We start from the raw sequence: 5,125 nt of genomic DNA, 5'->3' as shown, positions 1-5,125 counted from the left end.
CTATTTATTCAGACTGCAATTTTGTTGTCAGGACCTGACTATCTTCAGGTTACAACAGCATAAAATGGCAAGACTAAGACATGAGTATTTTCTGAGTCCTACCACTACTATATTCTTATTTCATTTTATGATTTATTAATATTATATCAAGAATATTAATAATATTATTTCATATGATAAATTGTTGGTCTTGCAAATTTATTACCCTTAATTAGATACCTGATATCAGACAGTTTACGTGCTGCTAGACATCACGTGTTCCTCTTCAAATAAAACAGAAACTTCAGTCAACTCCTTCGCAGCTGCCTTTGACATCCCTTTGGGCCTTGTTAAGCTTATTCAAGGTTTTTGGCTTCTAGACCACAAGGATTATGATGTAAGTATGTGACAGTTGAGTTGGGCACACATTGCAATACAAAGCTAAGATCAATCCAATGATGCAAAAACCCCTGGTGCTTAGCTAATAACAGTTGATAAAGCATCGGAAGCGTTTTTTGTAATATGCTTCAGCAGCACCTTCAGCAATACGCGATGATTTGCAATTTGGTTTTAATTGCGTTGACAGGAAATGGATTAAGGCAATGAAGAAGTCAAGGTTAATAGCGCTTGCCATGTGAATTGCCAAATCCATCTGTTTGGGTTGTTTTCAGCAGAGCAGTCGAGCACTTTCTCAAAAGCAGGGGTTTAGGTACTTGAACTATTCAAACTGCCATCCTGGCAGCATGATTTGAGGTGGAAGACTGCAAAAGTGACTTTTCAATCTACTTCCTGTTCCTTCTGATGCTGGAGGCTGTTCTTTGCCTGTCACGATGTTTGTATGACCTGTTTGCCTGGGAGAATAACTTGTCTTTATGAAAGGTGATGTTTGCATACGGAGATTTGGTGATCCTAGAAAAGTGAGAATCACTCCTTTCAAAAGACTCCCTTTGTTCTGGACGGCTCACTGCATTGTTTTTCCTGCAGATACTTCAGGATTTCTATTTCCCTGTCCCGTATCAAGTCCTTCATTAGTCATCCTCTGAGTTTATTCCACAGAGATTCACCCTTACGGAAGAAACTTTTGAATAGATTTGTTGTGTGCGTGTGTGTCTATATATCTTAATCAACCTGATCTGTAACGTCTGCAGAATTCCCTGGCCCTGCTCTTTGAACCAGCTGCAATCAAACCTGTGTCGTGGCAAGACGTGAGAATTCTTCAGTCCCTCATGTGCCAAGGAGAGCATGGGCGAGCCCTCACCTACCTGCAGATGATGAAGCCACCATTCGCAAGCAGTCGTGAAGCGCGGCTTTTCCTCACTGTGCTGTTGTCCAATAGGTAAAGAAATATATGCCACTGTTTTGGCATTCAAATACTGTGAAAGGTGGAGAACAAATACTAGAAATTCAGATCCCCTAAACTTCCTTTAAACTTGGAATATCAATAATTGTGGGGCATCTTTTTGGGGATACCACTAATATTCCTTTACATGTGAAAAAATTAATTCTAGGTGCATGGCGGAGGCTTGGGGTCTGCTGCAGCAACACACCACTAAGATAAACGTGGAAGAGCTATGAAGAGACATGTATGACATCTGTCGGGAGATGGGACTAGTGGGAGACTTCCTGAAGCTGCCTTTCACAGACTCTGAACAAGGAAGCGTGGGCAAGAAAGAAACCTGAATCCCCTCTTTGCCAAGAGACGAGGCAGGATCATCATGTATGTTTTAAAATGTGTTATTTCTCATAGAAGTGTTTGGAGAAATTTTTACGGAATCATGAAGTTCTTCTAGTCCGGCATCTGCAGCGTGCCAACTGTATGGCAGCACTACAGCTGAGCCAGGCGAGGAACGTTCATCTCATGGTAAGCGTAAAAGTCCTGCCAAGTGTGCCAGCTTCTCTCAGGGGTTACTAACTGGTTTAACAGCGCTCAGGAAGAATCCTGCTTTCTTTATCACACCCTTCCTTGAACTACTTGGAATAAGCCTCTGCACCTTACGTTACGGCTGAACCTAAAAGTTGAACAAAATATGTCACTACTCCAAAGCTTCCCCGTGCAGTTGGAAATTCAGTGTTACAGGCTGTTGTTGACTCCACTTCAAAGAGTTTGTTTGTGTCTGAGGATTAAATAAGTATCTTTCCTGTCAGCCACGCTTAGCATTCAGTTATTCAGCGACATACATTGTGTAGGGTTCGGATTATTGGAAGTTGTTTGGGTCACTGTGGAATGAAGAGTGTGTTGTATGTCATCCCTTGTACCTTGCACGCAACTCTGGGTGCCAATCCACAGGCAAAATGTACACTATGGGTTGTTCTTTATATTATTTGATCAAGTTATAGCGTGAGCTCTGCAATTCCACAACTTTAATTTTACCACTTTTAGGACCAAAAATCTTACGTAACTTCTGTATCTCAAAATAGCCAGGTCAAATTTTGATTTATGGGAACTTCTGTTGTGCTTCTGTGATCCATTGGGTGGTTTGTGGAACCAGAGTTTTCCAGGGAAGCAAAGTTATGGGGTGGTTTTGGAAGGTTTAGGGCCTGCAATTGAAAGCCTCCATCCAGGGGGAAGGGGTGTGTAGGTAGCTTTCTCTTCCCTGTTTTAATCCTCGCTTCCTTTTGTCCAATGTAACCCACCGTTGCCCTGGAGATTCAGTCACCTGGGGCAGTGGCGTTTTGGGAAAAACAAGGGAAAGGCTGCTGTTTTGTCAGCCATGTGAAACTTGTGGGTGCTGACAGGTGGGTCAGGCTCAGGTTCTGCAGAGTGCCGGCATGGTTTTAACTTAAAGTTGTAGCTTCTGTTATTATTCTAGTCTTCCTTCCGCTTGGCTCAAAATACCGGGTGGAGCTGGTGTGCGCTGATGGGCAGAACTGGCTGCCGCTCTGTGCCGTGGGTGTATTTTACTGCACCTGTAGAGGAAACGTATTCACTAATTGGAAACAGCACCGAGAGTTCCGTGCAATGAACTGCTTGTAATTATTTACCTTCTTGCTTTACGCGTCTCGTTCATCAGACCGATTGTGATCCTCGCTGGGGACAGGGGGCAGCTGCCAGAAATTCTCTGTCAGCAAAACATGGCAAGATCCTTCCTCGAGGTCAGAGGCAGCTGGCTGTAGAGAGAGCCAAGCCTTACCATCTGCCTTCATCCGGACCAAGAGGAGGTAAATTTTCGGGGGGGAATATAACGCACAACTCCCCATCACTTTGATTGCACAAGGCTGATCGTTTTTCCCTCTTGCTTTTCAGCCGCAAGACCAAAGCCATTCTCGACAGTAACAGGACAAGCTAATGCAGGAGATGTGCCTCCCAGAGCACCTTTCAGCAGTCGTGTACTGGCCAAAGTTAGAGAGTTATGGGTAGGAAATGACCAGAAACCCAGCTGAAAGAGAGATTTTCTCTTATGATGGTGTTTGTTATGCAAAATACATACGTTTATATTATGGTAAATGTGTTTAGAGAATTTAAGAGAGCTGAAACTAAAACAAGGATTACCATCAAGTTATTGGTGTATGGATCTGGATAGACTTGATTGTGTGATCAAATAGTAACCTTTTCCCACTTGCTGAACATGTTTCTGCTTTGTTTCTGCCTCTTCTACTTAAAAACGGGCAGAATGATAAAGAGCAGAAAAGAGGCCAGTAGTTGTCAGATGATTTTCCTACAGGTGGTATGGCCAAATCACCCTCAATTCTGGTATATTTGGACTTGAGGGCAATGAAGGTCACTTACTGTCCTTCTCTGCTCTCCTTTTGTCACGAGAAAAGACCAAGGCCTTGGGCAGATCGTACTACAAGGACATGCCCAGTGTGCAAATCAGGCCACAGATAACTAAGCAGTTTAATCCCCCATCAGAACTTCTTCTCATGGAAGATGACTCTCAGGGTTGTCAGCGCAATCAGTTTATTTGCTGCAATTTCATCCCTTCCCATGTAGACAACAATAAATAGCTTCTGGTGGGGAAGAAACAAGCTCCAGGCAGGAGCCAATCCATAGTTTCTTGTGAGTTGTTGGGCACTGCCTGTAACCTCTTGGTCTAGGCCAATCGGAAAATACGATGAGAGAATAGAATTTCACGTAGTAAGATTGCCTTTGTTTCTTATTGTGTTGGTACTTTTGTCTTCTGTGCAAAACTTGCAGGTTTCCATCGCAGGAATGCTGTTCTCACCAACGCAGTCAAGAGAATGAGTGCCTCTGAGATGCTTGGAGAGAAATGTTCTGCGGTTCCTTGTGAATTACAGCTGTTCCTCAAATAAAAAGTGTTTCCCAATGCACTGTGCTGTGTGGGTGACCCATACGTGAGGTAGAGGGAAAAATGCAAGTGGCGGTTCCTGATGTGCCTGTTGGTTCAGGTCACTCACTCCTGGGCTGTGCATCACCCGGCATGGCTCAAGTGCAGGCTTATCCCACAGCAGCCATGGGTGTGGTGTGCCTTGCTGTTGAACTTGGTTTAAACCCAGACTAAACCACGACATATTAGTGAAAGCCCGATTGCTGGTAGTTTGATACTACAATTGTAATGTTAATGCACAGAAAGAGAGGGATGCAGGAAGTAGGTGTGTGATTTCTGTGAACACCGACAGCACAAGCGTAGATGACCCTAGGAATCCAGGGCACAGGAAAAGCTTTGCTTCTGATCCAGCCTATTGGTCTCATAGCAGCTTCCTGAAGGACGAGAACGGCACGCTCATCTCCGCAGGATCCAACAGTGACGTGGGCCAGGTAAGATTGGAGTCAAAGACCCAGCTGGAAGCAGCTGTCAGTAATACACAGTTGTGGGTCAGTCAGTTCGTTTATCTCCCATTATTAACATTCACGTAAATGTAACGCAAATGACCAGCATTTATCACTTTCCTGGTCTGAAGCATTGGCTAGATTTTATCTACATTTGTGGCATCCTGGAACTGAGTGCTGCTTTCAAGTGGGCTTGCACTTCTTGCAAGGCTGGGTGCCCGCTGTGTGCCAAGAGCTCCTCAAAGCCACCCACACTCGGGAGAACAACAAGCAGTGCCAGGTGGGATTAGCACAAAGTGACGCTAATGGAGTAAATGGGTCGCACTGATCACCCAGCGGGCTCGAGTAGGAAATCCCAGTGGCCCAGGAGTCTTGGAAGTGACCATGGGCTGGCCAGAAGGCAAAGACTTTGGAATA

At 44.5% G+C, this 5,125-nt stretch overlaps 2 long non-coding RNA genes across 2 annotated transcripts; both read left to right on the top strand.

The window, feature by feature from the left end:
* The first annotated feature begins 269 nt into the window (after positions 1-269).
* On the top strand, positions 270-1,626 carry LOC135311157 (uncharacterized). The gene is made up of 3 exons (XR_010370977.1): positions 270-376; positions 1,128-1,315; positions 1,488-1,626. It is a non-coding gene; the product is annotated as an uncharacterized LOC135311157 (long non-coding RNA).
* A 79-nt stretch (positions 1,627-1,705) lies between these two features.
* Positions 1,706-4,352, top strand: LOC135311158 (uncharacterized). The gene is made up of 4 exons (XR_010370978.1): positions 1,706-1,840; positions 2,991-3,138; positions 3,224-3,333; positions 4,115-4,352. It is a non-coding gene; the product is annotated as an uncharacterized LOC135311158 (long non-coding RNA).
* Positions 4,353-5,125: the final 773 nt, after the last annotated feature.

Source organism: Phalacrocorax carbo, unplaced genomic scaffold (genome assembly GCF_963921805.1).
Source record: "Phalacrocorax carbo unplaced genomic scaffold, bPhaCar2.1 SCAFFOLD_54, whole genome shotgun sequence".
In the NCBI taxonomy this organism is placed as follows: domain Eukaryota; kingdom Metazoa; phylum Chordata; class Aves; order Suliformes; family Phalacrocoracidae; genus Phalacrocorax; species Phalacrocorax carbo.
This window is presented reverse-complemented; position numbering and strand designations above follow the sequence as displayed.